Raw genomic sequence first — 12,993 nt, forward strand, 5'->3', positions numbered from 1 at the left:
GTTGCTGCAAAAGGAAATATCAAAGTGCTTAAGTTTGGTCAGTTTTTATTTCAAGCCCTACAAAAGGATACAAGTTTGTCTTGAAAGAGGATTGAAATTCGAAGTTACACGGACGGGAAGGAAAACACCCCTTTGTTACTACAGTTAGCTGCCGATATGTTCATTCTAATCATGCTTGCCGTATATCTTTGTGTTTCAGAGGTCATATTTCTTCTTAAGTAAATACACGCATCAATAGACAGTAAGCTTGGGTCATCATCCTTAGGTTCACTGTACTTTAGTTTCTTTACTTCATAAAAATCCTAGTCACAATTTTTAAAAACAAAAACAAACAAAAAACCATGCCACTCAGTACTGTAACACTTCTAACTCTACCTACGTGAGTGTGTATGTCAAAATGTTTAAGTGAGGTAAAAAGAAATTGACAGTTTCAGAACGTGAACCAGTACTGTGACCTTTCAGTAGTTGATGTCGTAAGAAGAAATGGTACAATACACAACACATGATTGCATGTTCACACTCCAGTCAGTATGCACTGCAATGGTAACAACGCAGGAGCGTAGGCATTATTTTGCCACACTAACTTTCTAACAAAACAATGCATTACTCATCATAAACCATTTCATTAGCAAGATTTATTTTCTGACCGCGTTCACTACGAAATGACTCACTTGGGATAATGGAGAAATCCTACAATCATTAAATATTCATTTATGCAAATATGCAAATGACTTTGTTGAAACGATGGTTTTCATTGGACATTGTGGTTTTTAGAAAATAACATTGACATTGAGACTTGTGCTGCTAGAAAATTAGTATTATGTTATCAGACCGGTAGTGTATATACTTTAACCGTTATTAATAATTCATTGTACGTTTCATTTCAGAGCTGGTAATTGCATTTTATTTTGTTTACTATTACAATTTTTAAGTACTATATGAAATTAGACCTCCATTGGTGGCGTTATCAATTTTCGTGGATTGGTTGAATTGCAAGGTTATTTCGCTAGTAGTTTTAGTTTTATTATTATTATTATTATAACCGTATCTATGAATTCTTTGTACGTTTATATTTTTCAATAGACACGTTTTTAAATTAGAACTGAAATTAAACGAAACAGTACGCCTCGTACCCATTTATGACCGTTATCAGTTTTCGTGGTTTAGTAATAAGATCGCATTATTTTATCTGCACGGTAGTATGTATACTGACAGCGTTACTAAGAAATAAGTTACATTTTATTTGGGTACTGGCAATTACATTTCTTTCCGAATAAAACACTTCTAAGTTTATTACCGTTATTATTATTACCCACAGGGGCTCGTATCGTTGTTTACAATGAACCTGTCATACATGTGCTGTATTGTAGTTATTATATAGTACATTAGTCCGAGTTTCCTCTGACCCTTGCCTCCCCATTTTTGATATTTGGACAACATAAATAGTACATGTATGACAGGTCAGTTGTAAGTAACGATACGAGCCCCTGTGGAAAAACCAGTCTGGTGTGGCCTAGCTTCCGACGATACTGGTTCTGTGGTATCTCGGTATTTGAACTTTTCGGTATTTATTGTATCTATTGCACCACATATTGTGTACTTATATATACCACATGACCATAGGTTACTAGTTCTAAATCACCAGTTTATTTTGGAAAAATGTCATGATTGCTGACGCATACACTATTTGATAAGTAAACCCATGAATACTACTGTTTCAAAATAATATCCTTAACCTATGTTCTCAGATAGAATCAATATCTTCTTAAAATTTCTATCACTTTAACAAAATGTTTAGCCTGTTTGTTGTCTGATAATGTTATACAAGAGTTAGATCATATGATTACTGTAATGGTCAAGGACTAGGAAATCAAATCTACGGTAGCAAATAAGAATCAAAATGTGAAGCATGTTAATGTCGTTTTTTGGTGGCTTTCACATTTAACAGGCATTGACTTGAAAGCTGCATTGTACACGATTTATTACTTTTCATTGGAACACCGGTTGTTGTTCAAACAGTCTTAGGTTGATATGTACTTTCATCCTCATATTGATTGTTCATTCTCAGCAACAATCACAGAGCAACTCCAGTCATCATGGGTGGTTATTTACAAATGCATTTCTTTAATTCTTTCTTATAAGTTTCTGTTGCTGTAGGGCACAGGTGGCATAATGAGGGCCATAGAAGTAGCATCCATTTTTCAAGTTGATTACACTTTGTGCAACACAATTATACATTAAATTTCCAACATTAATACAAGTATATGCCATTATCAGATTATTGTTTTGTTGCTGGTCTTACTGCAATATCAGAGTAACTCCCCTTTCACAACTAGGACTGTACATAACGTCTGTTTATTGTTTGTTTCTCACAGCCATCTGATTTATAGTGGAAAATAAATTCATTTTAATACAAACAACAACAGACTTAAATTATATCTTGAGGGTCATTGTTTTTAATAACTTATTTGCTGATTGCAGACTTTATGACCTGAAATATCAAAGCACTCATGTATAGTAGATAACAGAAAATCAAAACAAAAGGAAAGAAATAATTCAAATTTTGAATCAGTTTAAATCAAAATCTGAATTGACTGAGTCTCATAAATTTTGTGACATAACTACACAAGTTTTAAGACCATTTTTGGTCTGCTTAAATGATAAATATACATTATACAGCTTCATCACACAAATGTATGTTACCTTAGTAGTTATAAAGACTTTGCTGGGTCTATATACTGGTCCATATCCTCCCATATCCTATATGTACCAAAATCCATCCAAAAATCTCCTAAAACAAACATTTTACAACCTTGATGGTAATCATATTGATATTTTACAGTCAGCTGATCATTAACATCAGAAGTCTGTTCAACAGATGCATTAAGTTGAATGATAACTTTGTCAGTGCATATTCATATCTGGTGACAATAACAATCAGTACTGTTCGAGTTTTAGGAATAACTTGTCCATATAAATGTACATTTGCCTGTATATTATAGTATGTGATTTAGATTTTTAACATAGCTTTAAAACAATTTAAGTCATATCACTATAATGTCTGCAGTGGCAGCTTATAGTGATGTCTAGCACTGGTTTATCATTCCCCAGACATGCAGCATCATCTTCGACCCAGTCACATTATCCTGACACCAGGCCGACCAGTCCTAACAATAACCTTTTGATACTGAGCACCAAGCAAGGCAGCTGTTATTACCATTTTTTGAAGTCTTTGGTATGACTCAGTTGTGGTTTGAATCCATGACATTCCACATCCAAGGCGGACGCTCTAACCACTAGGCCACCGGGGCGGTCTGTACTGGTAAATTTTGTGATAGTGACATGATTAGTTCATTCTGTCACTTTATTTTTTCTGTGACACTAATAGGTCGAGCATAAAGTATGTATTCATTGAGTGGAGGTGGGAGGTGTTGAAAAAAATTCAAAAAGCATTAGCCTGTGTATGTGGCAGGGTAACTGCTAAGTATGTTCTGCAGCAATAGGGGTCAATATTCCTTGATAACTGTGATGTTTATGAAGACTAATCAAGTCAGAAACATAACTAGCAGATGAGTTAGATGCAAAGTGGCTGGTATGCCATGTCAGGCAGAGTCAATATCTGCTTAGAATTATGAAGTGTGATATGTTGTAGTTTTATTGCACATGGTGCACTTTGCAGAAGACATTTTTTCCTCTTCATTTTCTGCCATGACCAGTTATTTTATCTCATGATTCCAACAGATTATGCATTCCAGACCCTGGTGCCTCATGCGAATATGTGAAGCCATACCTTGCCAGACTGGGACAGTATTGTACTTGGATAGACACATTGATTGCCTTTTTGACACCTATTGTCCTTTACTTTTATAAAAGTGAGATTCAGAAGCATGTCTTAAATTAATTACTCATCCTAAGCCATCATGAAATGTCACATGATCGCACACACCTTACAAAAATTGTCACCTGAGAAAAGAACTGTTATGGTTCATGATTTTGATGATATCGAAGCTGATGATAAAAATTTGAGGTCCAGTCATTCCAAATGATGATACGGCTGATAATATTCCAATTTTCCAAAGTTGATATAAAAATTTTAGCCACTGTCTGATATTTGACTATAAAAGTTAAGGTCAACTAAATATTAGCTGCTGTCACTTGTTTAAAACTATTACTAGAGATAAATATTTACATTTGCTGTAGAAAAGCATTGGTTACGATTTCTGTAAAATTCAACCTTTGTATCACTATTATAGTTAATGTTAATACTTTCCTACTTTCATTTTCAAAGTTTGTTTTACATGGTATTAATTTAAACCGCTGCTTATTTTTAATGACTACTAATAACTTCATCTTTTAAAATTCAATTGCCCCATCTATTCTTGGAAAGGGGGTGGTGACTCAGCAATGTACTTACACAAGGGTGGATACAAAATGTATGATTTGCAATGAGTAATGAGAAAGGGGGTAAAAAATCACCAATTGTTTGCATACATGCTTTATGGACAATCCTTAACATCATTATCAGAATATTATTGCCAGCGTAACTGTTCATGGGTAAAGTTGTTGGATCGATGAAATGTTTTAACAGCTGACCATAATGTCATTATAGTTCATTTGTGCTTGAAATATAATTCTTCATTGTAACTTTTTTCTCTTTTTTTTTGTTAACTTTGTTTGCAGATTAGTGTCGATTTTGGCTGATTTTGGTAATTATATGGACTTTACAAATGGGCCTTGTCACCTGATAGTCGAAAAGATGTTCACATGACCATTCCTCTGATAAAGGTGTGTAGATGAGTCAGCGGCTAAGGACAGGCTGAGAAATGTGATGCTACAAAGGTATATTTTCCATTTGATATATCATAGATGACTCGTATAAGCATCCATGCTAGAAGTATGGGTGTGACTGACTATCCCATATTCTGCATGAGACATAAAAAGCTATCTAAAGTTGTCTGCCACATCTCATAACATATATGCTGTACATTAATGTGTGAAAGGGAAATATTATTTATTTTGTAATAGAGTGGGAACATTTTAATTTGTCATAAAAAAATGGTACATTTTCCGTTCCTTAAGCTATGGATCGGCATTTTGAATTATGTATTATTTTTAACATTAACATGAAAAATGTGCAATATTTTTGTGATTACTTCAATACACTAAATGGTTTAACCTTCTGTGAGCAACAATTAATAATTTTTCTAGATTAAACACATTATTTCCATTATGTCTTAGATATTTCACTTTGAATTGTTCGCATGTAAATATAAGTTATTGCACACATATTGTATTATTATGTGCAGTATTAATTTTAATCTTTCTTGGGTGGGATATTCGTAGTGATGATTTAGTATCATTTGATACTCAGCTTTACATGATGGGTAAGCTGATGAGTTTGAATGTTTATAAACCGCTGTTGCTTTTAACTACTGCTGTTCTAGTATATTGATAGTCTCTGTATCACAAGTAGAGCAAACTTTTCCCTAAAGTTCGGAGTGAAAGCAATTTTACATTGTAGGTAATAAGTACAGAGAGAGAGAGAGAGAGAGTTCACAGGCACTGGCCAAACTGAAAAACAACTTTGTATGATGTATCCCAAAATATTAACATCTAACAAATAATCTTACAGTTGCCGGTCAAGAAAATATATCATGTGTTAATTCTACCAGAGACAAAGAACTCTTTCGTCCTATGTCAAGAAAGCTTAGAAATATATAATATTGTAATAAGTCCCAGATGAAATCAAAGCACAAAGTATTGTGATAAAACTTCATGTAGCAACACAGCTTTGATTCAAAAGATGCTTTATCACTGACTGTGCACAGCTTCTAACTTAGACAATTGTACTAAAGCGACACTGTTACAAAGAGTAACTAAAATGCCTTCCAGTCAATAAACAAACCGCTTCGGTGACCTAGTGATTAGATCATCCGCCTCGGATGCGGGAGGTCGTGTGTTCTATCCCCAGCCGAGTCATACCAAAGACTTGCAAAAATGGTACTAACAGCTGCCTCGCTTGGCGCTCAGCATTAGGAGGTTAATGTTAGGACTGGTATGCCTGGTGTCAGGATAATGTGACTGGGTGGGACATCATGCTACATGTCTGTGTCATGATGCCCCAGTGCTAGACATCACTTTAAACTGCCACACTGCAGACATTGTAGCGATATGACTGAAAAATTGTTAAAGCTACGTTAAAAATCCAAGTCACACACACACACCAGTCAATAAACAAACAATATGATTACATGTTGAACCAGCAGGAGGGGGGTTATACGTTAAGAAAGGTAGGGACTAAATTCTGAGTACTGACTTAATGTTAACTCAGATGTAAATATTAATCACCTAGATTTTCTGATAGTTACCAATAGACTTGGTACCTCTTTATGCAATTAAATGTGACCTCTGCTTTCTGTTGGTGAAATAAATTATGTAAGATGGGTATGTTTTGATTCCTTTTTGTTTCCATCAGTGGTATACAAGGTGTTCAGACATCTAATGCAAAATGTTTCTTTTTCTTTCATTTGTTCAGTGATCCAATAAAGGCAGTGGGCAATTCCAGAAGAATTACATCATCAAAGGTAAAGGGAAATATTGCGTTACCTGATTACATTAGATTTTTTAGGTAAGTTAATCAGAATGACGAATGTTGTTGACATTGTTGTTGTAGGGTTTAACGCCATTTTTCAGCACACAATAGGCTATACATGGCGGCCAATATTAATGGTGGAGGAAGAACCCGGAAAATCCCCGGAAAGAACCACCAACCCTCGAGAAGCTACTGGCAAACTTTCTCACATACCCACATTGGCCGAATCTGAGACTCGAACCCACGCAGACAGAGGTGAGATGGCAGTGATCCGTAACGGAGAGTGCTTTAGACCACTCGGCCACTCAGGGGCCCCCGACAAATGTTGATTTGATGTTAAGATTTTTGTTTCTTGAGCACACTGGATACTACACACTTTCACTGCAATCATTCCGGTTCAGTTGTATGGATAATACTCCAATTTCATGTATTTGAATGCAGTTAAAGCAAGTTTTGATCTGAATTTAGATTATGCAAGTTAGAGGCATCATTTGTCTCAATAGCAATGTAATGAGCATTGTTGACAGTACTTTGACTTAATTTACTTTTCTAACATCAATTTTTATAGTTTAAGCTGCTGAAAAAAATTAGTTCAGTTTATCAGTGTTCAATGTAGCTTCATTTCAAGGTATATATTTATGAGATACTTTTTTTCTCTGTATTATATAATCAGATAATTAAACTAACATATGAACAATCTACTACATTTCGCAGCATTTTAGAGAGAAAATTGTGGTGGTTCTAATAAATGGATGATCTATTTTGAACTTATACATTATTGTTTGTGCAGAGGCTTCATTGTCTATCAATATTACTATAAATTAGTGCTACTTGCCTATTAATAATAACTGTATATATTGGACACAAATTTTTTCATGTACTAGAACTTATGTTGAAACTTTTCTTACACCTAGGTCATATGTTCCAAGACTTAAAAAATGAAATAAATTTGTGTTTAATTTGTACCCCCATGTTGCATTAAAATTGATAAACAAAACACTTATTTGATAATAAAATGAAAGAAATTAACATTGTATTGTTATCAATTAACATTGTATTGTTATCACTTATTCCTCTCTTTTTTCCATCATGAGCATTAAAGAAAATGTATCCACACACTCCAAATATACATCAGAGACATGAATGATTGCTTGAAGGTATGTGCCATTCACCCATGACACAGTGTTATGTGCAAAATAACCAAGATTGTATTATATCCAGTTCCTGCCTCGCTTGGCGCTCAGCATTAAGAGGTTAGTGTTAGGAGTGGTCGGCCTGGTGTCAGGATAATGTGACTTGGTGGGACATCATGCTACATGCCTGCGGCATGATGCCCCACTGTTAGACATCACTATAAACTGCCACATTGCAGACATCGTAGCGATATGACTGAAAAATTGTTAAAGCTACGTATATAAAAAAATTCAAATCAAATCAAATTCAAATTATATCCAGTTCAATTATATGGCAGTATCTTGCAAATAAAAATCATTATTTGTCATTTTGCCAGCAGGATATTGAAGACAAAGGTTATTTTTTTGTTGCAAAGCGAGCTGACCTTGGAAACCAACTTTGGATACTTTTAAGCCGATTATTTTTTAAAGGATATCAATATAAAGGTTATTTTTTTCAAAGCAAGCTGACTTTGGATTCTTTTAAGTGTTCTGATTTTATATATATATATATATATATATATATATATATATATATATATATATATATATATATATATATGTGTAGACACACACACACACAAAGTCGGCCCACATAAGGAAACTACTTTGCTTCTGTTTGACCAGTTTTCACAGGAATTTTGGAAATAAATTGAAATAATGAAACAATTTTTAAAGTGACATAATATAGTACTTCATGCATGGACATCAATGATCCAGGGTCACCTAGATGATTTGGAGAAAATAAAATCATTTGATGAATTCATGAAGCCCAGAAGAGTAGATGATTTTGCAGACAATATGATCATTAAGATGGATGAAATTCCAGTGTGGTTTGATCTCATTCCTGGATGGACTGACAATAAGATGGTGGTTGAAAGTGTGAGAATTAGCATGGCTGGTGCAGATCTTAAATAAAATGACTTTAGTCCATGCAGTTTCCGCTTAAGGAGATGTGTTGCGTCCAACAATACATTTTCACTGTATGACAAAACTAAAAAGATATTCATGCACTGAAGGAATGGATCATATATGTGCAGGAGAAGGGTTGGGTTGTTGAGATGATGCTGCAATGGATTTAACAAAAGTACAGTTTTATAATTTTTTAAATAAAAATTTAAGTTGGAGTGCATTTTCCGACATGTAATTTTCAAATGATTTAAAACGTGCCCACAACTTAAGAGTGGAAAAGAAACAATTTGTCCCAGAACATACAGTGCACAAAAATGTACATTCAGAATTAATTTATGGTGTCTCAACATGTATGGTAAATATGGTAGATATAAGTATTTATGAATAACAAACTGTTGATTGAGTTGCATAGCTAAATGTAAGTGAAACTGCCATAATGCTTCCATGCTCTTACGTACAAATATTAATACTATTGTCACTGTATGAATTGTTTGCTAGTCATTTAAAGAGTGATATATTTATTTCATGATCTTTATATTATTATTTGGCAGCATAAAATTTATTTTTCAACAAACATTGATGCAGTTCACTAAGCTCTCTAACTGTTAGAGATTTCACCAAAATGTTTCCAAAAGTGAAGAAAAAAAGTTGCTGCAATTATACTGCAGAAAAAAATGTTTTTCCTTTTCTTGATGAGATCCACACCTAAATCTATTAACATAACAGTTCCTAATAGTAACATTTCATCTGAAATGTTAATTGCCATAACTTTTTTAAAAATATATTATGATATTTTTAAAAGGAAAACTATTCTGGAATGATATGGAAAAAATCTTTTAAATTGATTCATTCCTTCATAGAAATTCAGAAAAAAAGAAATTCATTTTCTGTTTGCTAAATAAAATAATTCTTACTTCGTTCTCATTATTTTCATCTGTCCATTCATCCTTTCTGGGAAATACATATAAAATCTATGTTATGGTTTTAACCAAGACAAGTAAATCGCAGTCAAGGGGTTACATTGGGAGTCCAAACCCCAACGTATATTATTTATCTCACCCAATATTTTCCTTTAAAGCAAAAAGAACTCTTTACTAGTGTTGTTGTTGTTGTAGGGTTTAATGCCATTTTTCAGCACACAATAGGCTATACATGGCGGCCAGTATTAATGGTGGAGGAAGAACCAGGGAAAACCCATAGAAAGAACCACCGACCCACGAGAAGCTACTGGCAAGCTTTCCCACATACCCACATTGGCTGAATCTGAGACTCTAACCCATGCAGACATACGTGAGATGGCAGTGATCCATAATGGAGAGCACTTTAGACCACTCGGCCACTCTTCATTAGTGTAATATAGTTCATGTGCAAATGTTTACATGTGGCTCATTAATGCAAATATGTTAATGAAGGCTGTGGTGTGACCATTGCATCCCAATTACACAGGTTATTAGCATGAGCAAAGAAAAATAACATAAAACGTCACATAGTAATCACATATTATCACATTTAATATATGGAAGTTATATGAAATTGACAATAAGTAATTAATATTTATTACAAGAAACTTTCATTTTCATCAGTTTCAATTTTGAAAAGTTATATTGTAAATAATGAAACGATACTGGCTACTCAGCTCTACTGTAGTTATACTTAGTACAAGCTGTAATGAAGAGTAATATCTTGCTTTAGATTATTCATTGGTAATTAGAGATCTGTGTCACTATCGTATTTAACTCTCCTTTTCTTTACAGGAGGTGAAACTGTGACATACTTATGTTGTCCATAGTATTAATTGTAAAATTACCCCTACGTATAAAAGACCCTCCAAATACGGACCCTAGTGGATAAACATGTGCTAAAACTTTCAAGTTCACAGATTCTTTGAAAATGTATTCTTCTGTCTTGGAAATATTGCAAGTAATACAGTGAAAGTTGCTTATGGGTTAATGATTCCTTCTGGCTGCTAAGTGCATTATTTGTCACTAAATATTGTAGGTTTATCTTTTAGATCCAGTGATGAATGTCGTTCTCATGATTGAGAGGAACAAGGTTATGCTCCACTGAAATCCATGTACCTGCTACAGATTGCAGATTTACACAGAGAATGCAACCTCTGCCTCATCTGTCAGAGCACAAGCAGAATTCGTCAGTCTTCAACAGCACAACTTATCAAGAATCACCAATTATTAGTAAACATGTTATTTGTATTGCTAACTCAGTATACAGTAATACTGAAAGGGATGTACATTTCTGACCACACTTTCTGCTGTTTCCATGATTTTACTCATAAAAAGCAGTACTGGTTTACTCGTGTTAAAATTTTGCTCTGTTGCAAGAGCAATTAATAGAGCTCCACTTTTCATTATTGTTTACCTTTCTTGTTTAGCAAAGGCATCTGCTCCAACTGTATTTTACATGATTGTGTTATTGAATAATGGTTAAGATGTTGCTTATTATTTCAGCTTGGTAAAAAAAATAAAAGAAATGTAAAAAGCATATTACAGATTACTTCTGATTGCTGATTAAATTTAAATGATGGCAGCCAGATTAATTGCTATTCCATTAAATCATACATGGGACCCAGGAAGGCACTTTCAAAGTGGGATACTCACCCATTGATGCAGTATAGAATTTTCTTATCAGTTAAATATGAAATCTGTGAAATCAATGTACATATATTTTTTTTAACTGCCTTCCCTGGGTACTATGTATGTTCAAATGGAACATCCCTAAAAGCAAAGCTTAAAAATATGGAACATGTAGTAAATAAGCTAAAATTGAATGAATCTTGGGGGGGGGAGCTCCACTATTTAAATGATTGGATTATCATGTGTGCATGCTTTATATCATGTACTTGTGTCAGTAACTGGCTTAAAGCACTAAATATGTATATATGTTCATAAATATATGAAACATGAACTGGCATCAAACCATGGGCAATAATTGTTGTCCAAAGAGTATTCACATTAAATATTTTGGTGGCTATCTGGGTAGAAAGTAGTTGCCTATGGGCAAGAAACGGTGGGTAGTGGATGTGTTCCTCCTGTCAAGTAACAAAGTGAACAATATGTACATGCATGATAGAATGTTGCCTTTGCAACAGTAAACCATTTTTGGATACCATAAATTTCATTTATTGATGTCTAGAAAAACGACATCCAAATGACCAATGTTTTGTGGTGAAAATTTAGTCTGATGAATTTCCCAGAAAAATTGTTCTTTTGGTAACAAAAATCCATTTTGTATAAAACATGTACACTGTTGTTTCATAATTTACTTACCTAGTTTAGCATGTTTTGAAATGTATATATTTTCTGTATTCAGTCCAAACATTGTCATTGAGATTTTCTAATTGTGACTGCAAGTCATTTGCAATTGCAAATTGTACAGTTCTTTAATGTAAGAGTACAGTATACATGTTAAGTGTTTCACCTGAACTTTTTAAATAATGGTACAATGTACCTCTGCAAACAAAATATGTGGGTGCAGATGAAAATTACTGAAGTACATTCCTTGTAAGTGTAAATTTTCTTTTCAGTAAGTATACAGTATTTGGCTTTTAATTGCTTTATAGACTTTAAATCTCTACACAGTAATGTAGTGAAAGTTACACTGAGTGTTTGCAAATGAATAATTGAGGAATTAAGCTTTAAAAAATGTATACCCAATAAATGCAGAAGCTGTACTCCAATTTTACCATTAGAAATATTTAGAATTGGCTTTTTGTCACAGCCACCATTATTTGGCTTCCCTGGACACTGAAAGGCTTTTTCCCAGGCTACAAATGCCTACCATGTCTGTCCTTTAGGTCTACAACAGTGATTTAAATGAATGACAAGTTGTACTGCATTCTTCATATTTTGCTACCATTTTATTCAGTATATGCTTTAATAATGTTTTCAGATAGGTAAGATGCTGTACATAAAAGATGTCCTGCTTTTCAAAATCTTTTTACCAGTCTGCCACCTCCATTGACCCCCATTGTGTCCCAAATGTTTTTCAAGAATTTACACACCTGGACAGCTTCTGACGAGTGTATAAGTTATATTGTGATTTGTAAACACCATTAATTTCGTTGTAACTATAATTAAAATTTATATACTAAGAAGTTGCATTTTTGGTGCTTGAGATTTTGCATTTAAATAAAGACTTGTTTCACATGTTAAGAGGCCTTGTAATAAGTATTAAGGAAAGAAATGAAAAAATGGCAATGTCTTTTTCATTGCATGATTTCAAATTCATTTTTTATTCAGATGTTGTGGTCTTTAATGTTTCTGTGTGAAATAAACAAAATTAATAAAACATTTAACATCA

At 33.7% G+C, this 12,993-nt stretch overlaps 1 long non-coding RNA gene across 5 annotated transcripts; it reads left to right on the forward strand.

Moving 5' to 3' along the window:
• The first annotated feature begins 753 nt into the window (after positions 1-753).
• LOC149771966 (uncharacterized) lies at positions 754-12,993 on the forward strand. 5 transcript variants are annotated; one of them, XR_016418073.1, is made up of 4 exons: positions 754-834; positions 4,681-4,839; positions 6,536-6,584; positions 10,688-12,993. It is a non-coding gene; the product is annotated as an uncharacterized LOC149771966 (long non-coding RNA). The 5 variants fall into 5 exon arrangements; XR_016418075.1 differs by having other exon boundaries at positions 767-834; positions 3,112-4,839; XR_016418074.1 differs by having other exon boundaries at positions 770-892.

The sequence above is a fragment of the Sinohyriopsis cumingii genome, unplaced genomic scaffold (assembly GCF_028554795.1).
Source record: "Sinohyriopsis cumingii isolate HCF-2022 unplaced genomic scaffold, ASM2855479v2 utg001542l, whole genome shotgun sequence".
NCBI classification, from domain to species: domain Eukaryota; kingdom Metazoa; phylum Mollusca; class Bivalvia; order Unionida; family Unionidae; genus Sinohyriopsis; species Sinohyriopsis cumingii.